The following is a 9,997-nucleotide window of genomic DNA, read 5'->3' on the forward strand; positions in this document are numbered from 1 at the left end:
CCCCTCACTCCCTCCCTCTCTCACCCCTCCCCCTCCCTCCCCTCCCTCCCTCTCTCACCCCTCCCTCTCTCACCCTCCCTCCCTCCCTCCATCCATCCTCATCCCTCTCCCTCCCTCCCACCCCCCTCCATCCCTCTCCCTCTCACCCCCCTCCATCCCTCTCTCTCTCACCCCCCACCCCCTCTCCCTCCATCTCACCCCCCTCCATCCCTCTCTCTCTGCCATCACTGCTCATCTGTTTATCCGAGAGTAGCACCATAGGCACTCCAGAAACCCAACTCCCTCCCTCTCTCTCTCCTCCCTCCCTCTCTCTCTCCTCCCTCCCTCTCGCTCTCTCTCTCTCTCTCTCTCGCTCTCTCTCTCTCTCTCTCTCTCTCTCTCTCTCTCTCTCTCTCTCTCTCTCTCTCTCTCTCTCTCTCTCTCTCTCTCTCTCTCTCTCTCTCTCTCTCTCTCTCTCTCTCTCTCTCTCTCTCTCTCTCTCTCTCTCACCCCTCTCCCTCCAGCTCCTCCCTTTCTCCTCCTTTATGCCAAGGAACTTGGGGAAGCCCATGGTGGGGTATAGGCTAGCAAAAATAGAAAAAGGCCTCTCCAAGCTATGGTCAGGATGTATCTAGGCAGGCTATTACTGCTGCTTGGCCAGCTGTTAGAAAGATAAAGAGAGAGAGAGAGATGGAGTGAGAGAGACAGACATATGGGGAGGGGGAGGGTGGGGTGTAGTGTGTGTCTCTGGTCTAATATGGGTGTAACCCTAAACATAACCCTAAACATAATCCTAACCCTGACCCATACCCTATCCCTATCCCTTAACCCTAAACCTAATCCTAACCCTGACCCGTACCCTAACACCTTTCCTTAACCCTAAACATAATCCTAACCCTGACCCATACCCTATCCCTATCCCTTAACCCTAAACCTAATCCTAACCCTGACCCGTACCCTAACACCTTTCCTTAACCCTAAACATAATCCTAACCCTGACCCATACCCTATCCCTTAACCCTTAACCCTAATCCTAACCCTGACCCTTAACCCTAATCCTAACCCTGACCCTGACCCTGACCCTAACCCTAACCCGTACCCTTACCCTATCCCTTAACCCTGACCTGTACCCTAAGCCTAACCCCAAACCTAACCCTAGCTCTTAACCCTAAAACTAACTGTAGCTCCTAACCCTAAACCTAATCTTAACCCTGACCCGTACCCTAACCCTAACCCTAACCTGAAAACCTAACCCTTAACCCTAAACCTAATCCTAACCCTGACCCTGACCCTAACCCTAACCTGAAAACCTAACTTTAACCTTAACCCCAAACCTAACCCTAGCTCTTAACCCTAAAACTAACTGTAGCTCCTAACCCTAAACCCAGTGGTGGAAAAATTACCCAATTGTCATACTTGAGTAAAAGTATAGATGCCTCAATAGAAAATGACTAAAAGTGAAAGTTAGCCAGTAAAATACTACTTGAGTAAAAGTCTTTGGTTTTAAATATAGTTAAGCATCAAAAGTAAAAGTATAAATAATTTAAAATGTCTTATATTAACAAAACCAGACAGCACGATTTTCTTGTTTTGTTTAATTTACGGATAGCCAGGGGCATGCTCCAACACTCAGACATCCTATACAAACAAAGGATTTATGTTTAGTGAGTCTGCCAGATCAGAGGCTGAAGGATGACCAAGATGTTCTCTTGATCAATGCTGAATTGGACCATTTTCCTGTCAAAATGCAATGAGTACTTTTGGATGTCAGGGAAAATGTATTGGGTAAAAAGTACATCATTTTCTTTAGGAATGTAGTGAAGTAAAAGTTGTCAACAATATAAACAGTAAAGTAAAGTACAGATACCCCCCAAAAAGTAGTACTTTAAAGTATTTTTACTTAAGTACTTTACACCACTGCCTAAAAACCTAACTCTAACACTAATTCTGACCTTAACCCTAAACCCCCTAGACATAGCAGTTGACCTTGTGGGGACCAACCAAATATACCAAGTTGGTCAACTTTTTGTTTGTTTACTATTCTTGTGGGGAATTCTGGTCCAAACACACACAAACACACAACTCTTTCCACCTCTGCACCCTGGTCCCTTCCACCACAACTCCCTGGTCCCCTTCCACCACAGCTCCCTGGACTCCTTCCACCACAACTCCCTGGTCCCCTTCCACCACAGCTCCCTGGACTCCTTCCACCACAACTCCCTGGACTCCTTCCACCACAGCTCCCTGGACTCCTTCCACCACAACTCCCTGGACTCCTTCCACCACAACTCCCTGGACTTCTTCCACCACAGCTCCCTGGACTCCTTCCACCACAGCTCCCTGGACTCCTTCCAACACAACTCCCTGGTCCCCTTCCACCACAGCTCCCTGGTCCCCTTCCACCACAGCTCCCTGGACTCCTTCCACCACAGCTCCCTGGACTCTTTCCAACACAACACCCTGGTCCCTTCCACCACAGCTCCCTGGACACCTTCCACCACAGCTCCCTGGACTCCTTCCAACACAGCTCCCTGGACTCCTTCCACCACAGCTCCCTGGACCCCTTCCACCACAGCTCCCTGGTCCCCTTCCACCTCTGCACCCTGGATGCCTAAGGAGGGAGTTGCAGCATAGCTAGCCCCTCTGTGTGTTTTTCTGTCAGCAGAAGATTATCCCAGAGGACCAGAAGGAAACAGTTGCCCGTCACCTGGCACTGGATGGATGCAGTCGTTCACTTGATCCTGCATACGCAGTAGATGTAACACATACAGTGCCTTGCAAAAGTATTCATCCCCCTTGGCGTTTTTCCTATTTTGTTGCATTACAACCTGTCATTTAAATGGATTTTTATTTGGATTTCATGAAATGGACATACAGAAAATAGTCCAAACTGGTGAAGTGAAATGAAAAAAAAAAGAAAAGTGAAAAGTGGTGGGTGCGTATGTATTCACCCCCTTTGCTATGAATCCCCTAAATAAGATCTGGTGCAACCAATTACCTTCAGAAGTCACATCATTAGTTAAATAATGTCCACCTGTGTGCAATCTGTGTCACATGATCTGTCACATGATCTCAGTACATAAAGTGAGGGAAAAAAGTATTTGATCACCTGCTGATTTTGTACGTTTGCCCACTGACAAAGAAATTATCAGTCTATAATTTTAATGGTAGGTTTATTTTAACAGTGAGAGACAGAATAACAACAAAGAAATCCAGAAAAACGCATGTCAAAAATGTTATAAACTGATTTGCATTTTAATGAGGGAAATAAGTATTTGACCCCCTCTCAATCAGAAAGATTGCTGGCTCCCAGGTGTCTTTTATACAAGTAATCATCACCGCGAGAACACCATCCCCACAGTGAAGCATGGTGGTGGCAGTCTTCCAGAGATTTGAGACTGGGGCGGAGGTTCACCTTCCAGCAGGACAATGACCCTAAGCATACTGCTAAAGCAACACTCGAGTGGATTAAGGGGAAACATTTAAATGTCTTCGAATGGCCTAGTCAAAGCCCAGACCTCAATCCAATTGAGAATCTGTGGTATAACTTAAAGATTTGTCACGTCCTGACCAGTATAGAGGATTATTTGTATTATTTGGTCAGGGCGTGGCAGAGGTATGTTTGTTTTGTATGGTGGTTTTGTGTGTGTTGTAGAGGGGTGTTTGATTTAGTTGTTCCTGGGTTTTGGGTGTATGTTCTAGGTTAGTATGTTCTAGGTTGTATTTCTGCATTCTGTCTAGTTTAGGTTTTCTATGTTTAGGTTTGGGTGCTGGACTCTCAATTGGAGGCAGGTGTTTCTAGTTGCCTCTGATTGAGAGTCCTATATAGGGTTGTGTGTTTGTTTGGTCTTCTCTCTTCTCCCTCTCTTTCTCTCTTTCTCTCTCTCTTTCTTTCTTTCTTTCTTTCTTTCTCTCTTTCTTTCTTTCTTTCTTTCTTTCTTTCTTTCTTTGGCTTCTCTCCCAGTCTCTCTCTCTCTTTCTTTGGCTTCTCTCCCAGTCCACCCCAGCAGGCTATTTATTATTAGGCAGTGGGTCACGGTGCAGGCTAGGCTAGAGGGGGGGGGGGGGCTTCTATCTGTCTTGTTAGCAGCCTCCTCGCCAAATGCATGAAATGCCAAGACAGAAAGGTGTTAATCAGGGGGCCTGATTCATGTGCTTAGTGTGTGGTTCTCTGTACCTCTGTTCTTTATTTAATTACGATGGTATTAAGTTATAACATTTAGATAATTCAATCTTTAAGAGAGTAAGCTGTAGATATCTATATTTCTGGCCTTTTCTCAATTATTATAGATTCGCTCACCTCCTGCGTCCTCTCTCGTCCGTCCTTCATTTGCCTCCTTTTAAAAAAGGTCAAAGTCAATCAAGGAGAGATGGCGAGAAGGAACGTGGACGGAAATGAGACGGTCCTTCTCCACTCGTACGTCATCAAGCAAATTATATTTACATTATAAAAACAAATATAGCTAGTTGTGCAATACATTTTATAGATAAAAGGAGAAGTAGTACAGTTGAAGTCGGACGTTTAAATACATCTCAGCCAAAAACATTTAAACTCAGTTTTTCACAATTCCTGACATTTAATCCTAGTAAAAATTCCGTGTCTTAGGTCAGTTAGGATCACCACTTTATTTAAAAAATTTGAAATGTCAGAATAATAGTAGAGAGTGATTTATTTCAGCTTTTATTTCTTTCATCACGTTCCCAGTGCGTCAGAAGTTTACATACACTCAATTAGTATTTGGTAGCATTTGCCTTTAAATTGTTTAACGTGGGTCAAACGTTTCTGCTAGCCTTCCACAAGCTTCCCACAATAAGTTGGGTGAATTTTGGCCCATTCCTCCTGACAGAGCTGATGTAACTGAGTCAGGTGTGTAGGCCTCCTTGCTCGCACACACTTTTTCAGTTCTGCCCACAACATTTCTATAGGATTGAGGTCAGGGCTTTGTGATGGCCACTCCAATACCTTGACTTTGTTGACCTTAAGCCATTTTGCCACAACTTTGAAAGTATGCTTGGGGTCATTGTCCAATTGGAAGACCTATTTGCGACCAAGCTTTAACTTCCTGACTGATGTCTTGAGATGTTGCTTCAATATATGCACATCATTTTCCTACCTCATGATGCCATCTATTTTGTGAATTGCACCAGTCCCTCCTGCAGCAAAGAACCCCCACAACATGATGCTGTCACCCCCGTGCCTCACGGTTGGGATGGTGTTCTTCGACTTGCAAGCATCCCCCTTTTTCCTCCAAACATAACTATGTCATTATGGCCAAACAGTTCTATATTTGTTTCATCAGACCAGAGGACATTTCTCCAAAAAGTACAATCTTTGTCCCCATGTGCAGTTGCAAACCGTATTCTGGCTTTTTTATGGCGGTTTTGGAGCAGTGGCTTCTTCCTTGCTGAGCGGCCTTTCAGGTTATGTCGCTATAGGACTCGTTTTACTGTGGATATAGACACTTTTGTACCTGTTTCCTCCAGCATCTTCACAAGGTCCTTTGCTGTTGTTCTGGGATTGATTTGCACTTTTCGCACCAAAGTACGTTCATCCTAGGAGACAGAACGCGTCTCCTTCCTGAGAGGTATGACGGCTGCATGGTCCCATGGTGTTTATACTTGCGTACTTTTGTTTGTACAGATGAACGTGGAACCTTCAGGCGTTTGGAAATTGCTTCCAAGAATGAACCAGACTTTTTTTCTGAGGTCTTGGCTGATTTCTTTTAATTTTCTCCATGATGTCAAGCAAAGAGGCATTGAGTTTGAAGGTAGGACTTGAAATACATCCACAGGTACACCTCCAATTGACTCAAATGATGTCAATTAGCCTATCAGAAGCTTCTGAAGCCATGACATCATTTTCTGGAATTTTCCAAGCTGTTTTAAGTCACAGTCAACTTAGTGTATGTAAACTTCTGACCCACTGGAATTGTGATACAGTGAATTATAAGTGAAATAATCTGTCTGTAAACAATTGTTGGAAAAATGACTTGGGTCATGCACGAAGTAGATGTCCTAACCGACTTGCCAAAACTATAGTTTGTTAACAAGAAATTTGTGGAGTGGTTGAAAAACGAGTTTTAATGACTCCAACCTTAGTGTATGTAAACTTCCGACTTCAACTGTATTTAACATGTTTTTATCCTCTGACAACACAACAGCTGTGGGATCGTACCCTTTTTTCAACTTTCGCCTAAAGTTACAATCTAACTGCCTGTAGCTCAGGCCCTGAAGGAAGGATATGCAAATTCTTGATACCATTTGAAAGGAAACACTTTGAAGTTTGCGAAAATTTGAAATTTATGTAGGAAAATACAACACATTAGATCTGGTAAAAGATAATACCTTCCAAAAAACATGCATTTTTATTTATTTTTTTGTTCCATCATATTTGAAATGCAAGAGAAAGGCCATTATATCACTTAGAAGTCTAGGCACAATTTAGTATTTGGCCACTAGATGGCAGCGTGTATGTGCAAAGTTTTAGTTTGATCCAATGAACCATTGTATTACTGTTCAACATTTTGTATCAAGTCTGGCCAAATGTGCCGAATTGGTCAATTGATACTTTTTCAAGTACATAACTATAGAGAAAATACATTTTTAATTACCATATCATTTTTGTAAGTTTACACACTTCCAGGAAAATTAGCTTCCCTACAGGAAAGACACTAACCTTCACGCATCTAGATGTGGGGGGCAAACACAGCAGCGGTTCAAACTGTAGAACCCAGTTCCTGCATTTGAACATATAAATGGATTTTATCAAACAAACTATGCTACATTTTATCTCTGGAACCCCCAGGAAGACAAATCAGAGCAAGAGGACTGAATGTAAGTACATTATTTACCTTCAGAGGTGAATGTATGAAGCCAGTTGCCATGATAGTTGTTTGTTGTTGTGTGCAGTCCTCAAACAATAGCATGGTATTTTTTTTCACTGTAATAGCTACTGTAAATTGGACAGTGCAGTTAGATTAACAAGATTTGAAGCGTTCTGCCAATATCAGACATGTCTATGTCCTGAGAAATGTTGTTGTTACTTACAATGTCATTAGCTCAACCGTCCCACGGGGGGACACCGATCCTATAGAGGTTTAAAAGGGGATAGATATCAAAACTCTTCCGCGGTAGGATACACTTGTGCTTCCTCGTCAAAAGGAGGCTATTGAGGAGGGGAGGACCGTCTTCCGCTTGCCTACTAACAAACTGACACACCAAACGACCACTTATCGCTTTCCGGGTCACGGAGGAAAGAGTTTGGAGGAGAGAGGATGGAGGACTGACTTTTTGATGAGAAATGAGAAAAGGCCTCTGTCTCTGTCTGTCGGTCCCTCTCTCTCTGTCTCTCTCTCTGTCTCTCTCTCTCTGTCTCTGTCTGTTGGTCTCTTTGTCTCTGTCTGTGTCTGTCTGTCTGTCTGTCTGTCTGTCTGTCTGTCTGTCTGTCTGTCTGTCTGTCTGTCTGTCTCTCTCTGTCTCTGTCGGTCTCTCTCTCTCTGTCTCTGTCGGTCTCTCTCTCTCTGTCTCTGTCGGTCTCTCTCTCTCTGTCTCTGTCGGTCTCTCTCTCTCTCTGTCTCTGTCTGTCGGTCTCTCTCTCTCTCTGTCTCTGTCTGTCGGTCTCTCTGTCTCTGTCTGTCGGTCTCTCTCTCTCTCTGTCTCTCTCATGAATTTCTGGCGTCACCCTCAGTCACTGTCAGTGCAGCACACAACTTTTCTCCTCCGATGAGACCCAAGCAGCCTGATGAGAGCCAGCCATGTAAATGAAAGTTACGAGGTCTGGATGAGATTCTCCCATGTAACAGAGAGTTACGATGTCTGGATGAGAGTCTCCCATGTAACAGAGAGTTACGAGGTCTGGATGCCACTAAGATAATGGAACAGATGGAACTAACGAGTCGGAGACTAGGACTAGGGCTTAGTTGAACTTTCGCCATAATGCCTTCAGCCATCCAGTCACCTCAGATCTGCCAGCTCAAGGGCAGAGATCACCCGGTGAGAGAAAGAGAGATGCAGAGTGAGAGAAAGAGAGATGCAGAGTGAGTGAGAGAGAGAGAGAGAGAGAGATGCAGAGTGAGAGAGAGAGAGATGCAGAGTGAGAGAAAGAGAGATGAAGAGTGAGAGAAAGAGAGATGCAGAGTGAGAGAAAAAGAGATGCAGAGTGAGAGAGAAAGAGAGATGCAGAGTGAGAGAGAGAGAGAGAGAGAGATGCAGAGTGTGAGAGAGAGATGCAGAGTGTGAGAGAGAGATGCAGAGTGTGTGAGAGAGAGATGCAGAGTGTGAGAGAGATGCAGAGAGAGAGAGAGATGTAGTGTGAGAGAGAGAGAGGCAGAGTGAGAGAGAGAGAGAGGCAGAGTGAGAGAGAGAGAGATGCAGAGTGAGAGAGAGAGAGATGCAGAGTGAGAGAGAGAGGCAGAGTGAGAGAGAAAGAGATGCAGAGAGAGAGAGAGAGCGATGCAGAGAGAGAGAGAGAGAGATGCAGAGAGAGAGATTCAGAGTGAGAGAGAGAGATGCAGAGTGAGAGAGAGAGAGATATGCAGAGTGAGAGAGAGAGAGATGCAGAGTGAGAGAGAGAGAGAGATGCAGAGTGAGAGAGAGAGAGATGCAGAGTGAGAGAGAGATGCAGAGTGAGAGATGCAGAGTGAGAGAGAGATGCAGAGTGAGAGAAAGAGAGATGCAGAGTGAGAGAGATGAGAGAGAGAGAGAGAGATGCAGAGTGAGAGAGAGAGAGGCAGAGTGTGTGAGAGAGGCAGAGTTTGTGTGTGCTTGCATTTGTATGTATATGTCTGCATGCGTGTGAGCTTCAAGCTGAGCTGTCCCACATGGTAGAAGACTGACATCAACGCGACAGAGACCAGTTCATATCAAGAGGACTGTGTACTGGGAGGACAATCTGACGATTTCATCATTACAAACACCTTTATGTACCGCTATCGTCAATGCATGTCGTCCAGCATTGCACTCATGTTAGCTTTAGCATTATAAAGAAACACAGGGTTACAGTGCCTTCAGAAAATATTCACACCCCTTGACTTTTTTCCCACATTTTGTTGAGTTGAATCGATTAAATTGAGATTTTATGTCACTGGCTTACACACAATACCCAATTATGTCAAAGTGAAATTGTGTTTTTACAAATTCATAAAAAATGAAAAGTTGAAATGTCTTGAGTCAATAAGTTTCACCCACTTTGTTATGGCCTAAATAAGTTAGTGTGCAAATGTGCTTAACAACTCACATAATACGTGGCATGGACTAAATCTGTGTGCAATAATAGTGTTTAACATGATTTTTGAATGACTACCTCATCTCTGTACCCCACACATATAATTATCTGTAAGGTCCCTCAGTCGAGCAGTGAATTTCAAACACAGATTCAACCACAAACACCAGGACGTTTTTCTAATGCCTCGCAAAGAAGGCCACATATTAGTAGATGAATAAAAAAAATATATCCTTTGAGCACGGTGAAGTTATTAATTACACTTTGGATGGTGTATCATTACACCCAGTCACTACAAAGATACAGGCGTCCTTCCTAACTCAGTTGCCGAAGAGGAAGGAAATTGGCAGGGATTTCACCATGAGGCCAGTGGTGACTTTAAAACATTTACAGAGTTTAGTGGCTGTGACAGGAGAAAACTGAGGATGGATCTACAACATTGTAGTTACTCCATAATACTAACCTAATTGACAGAGTGAAAAGAAGGAAGCCGGTACAGAATATAAATATTTCAAAACCTGCATCCTGTTTGCAATAAGGCACTAAAGTAATACTGCAAAAAAACGTGGCAAAGAAATACCCTTTATATCCTGAATACATTATATTTGGGTAAAATCCAATTCAACACATCACTGAGTCCCACTTTTCATATTTTCTAGCATGGTGGTGGCTGCATCATGTTATGGGTATGCTTGTCATCAGAAAGGACTAGGGAGTTTTTTTAGGATAGAAATAAATGGAATAGAGTTAAGCACAGGCAAAATCCTAGAGGAAATCCTGCTTCATTCTGCTTTCCAA

Source organism: Salmo trutta, chromosome 6, assembly GCF_901001165.1.
Source record: "Salmo trutta chromosome 6, fSalTru1.1, whole genome shotgun sequence".
In the NCBI taxonomy this organism is placed as follows: Eukaryota; Metazoa; Chordata; class Actinopteri; order Salmoniformes; family Salmonidae; genus Salmo; species Salmo trutta.